At 67.6% G+C, this 790-nt stretch overlaps 1 protein-coding gene across 1 annotated transcript in view; it reads right to left on the reverse strand.

Moving 5' to 3' along the window:
• Positions 1–489, reverse strand: part of Far2 (fatty acyl-CoA reductase 2) — a 57016-nt gene extending 56527 nt beyond the window's left edge. Inside the window, exon 1 of the mRNA XM_055605662.1 lies at positions 38–489. The gene's annotated coding sequence lies outside the window, so the exon portion shown is untranslated. The remainder of the gene's footprint in view (positions 1–37) is intronic.
• Between the last annotated feature and the right edge of the window lie 301 nt (positions 490–790).

Below are 790 nucleotides of genomic sequence, written 5' to 3' on the forward strand. Positions count from 1 at the left end.
CCGCCCCCCCCCCCCCCCGCCCGCTCAGTCCGGGTACCTGCTGCTTCGCTGCGGGCGGCCGGCGGTCACGGTCCTCCCGGGCACACGGGGACTCTGGAGCTGCTGGGCACCGCGCCTCTGCTCTCCGGGCTCCCAAACGTGACTCTATATATCCTGCTCCGCGCTGGGTGTGGGGCGGAGGAGCGCACCTCCCTCCGACCTTCCTGGTGGTTGCTGGGCGCCCAGTCGAGGCCTCTGCCCGGGGCGGGAGCGCGCAGGCCCCAGGACGGCATCGCCCGGGCTCCGGGTGGTCCCCGCTGCTGTGCATTGTTGGGTGAGGGGAAAGTGAGCCGGGAGGGCGCCCTGTCGGGAAAGGCAGAGGCGGGAGGGAGGGGGAGGGAGGGAGAGAGAGAGTCTGAGGCGATTCACTGCAGTAGCGATCCTTCCCTTTGCACCAGCAAAGCGCGTTCCAGGTCCCATTTCTCCATCTCCGCAGCCGCGCAGGGTGGGTGGAGGCCGCGGGGACCCGCCGGCTCGGGGAAGCCCAGGGGTGGCAGGCGTGTGGAGGGGGCGGGCGGGGCAGGGAGGCTGGGCATGCTTCCTCCTTCCGGGGGTCTGGGGCTGGGAGAGCCGAACCTGGCTCTGCACGCTTGCTTTCTGGTGGGCAGGGATCCCACGCGCCAGGCCCTGGGGGAGGCAGGTAGACCAGTCCCTGGCCCCTCCCCAAAAAGGCCTTCTTTCCTCTCCTGGTAGCTTTGACAGTTTTTATTTATATTTGGTTTTTCATAAATTTTAGGCAGAAATTCAGCAG

This window comes from Psammomys obesus, unplaced genomic scaffold, assembly GCF_907164565.1.
Source record: "Psammomys obesus unplaced genomic scaffold, mPsaObe1.curated_primary_1811, whole genome shotgun sequence".
Taxonomy (NCBI): Eukaryota; Metazoa; Chordata; class Mammalia; order Rodentia; family Muridae; genus Psammomys; species Psammomys obesus.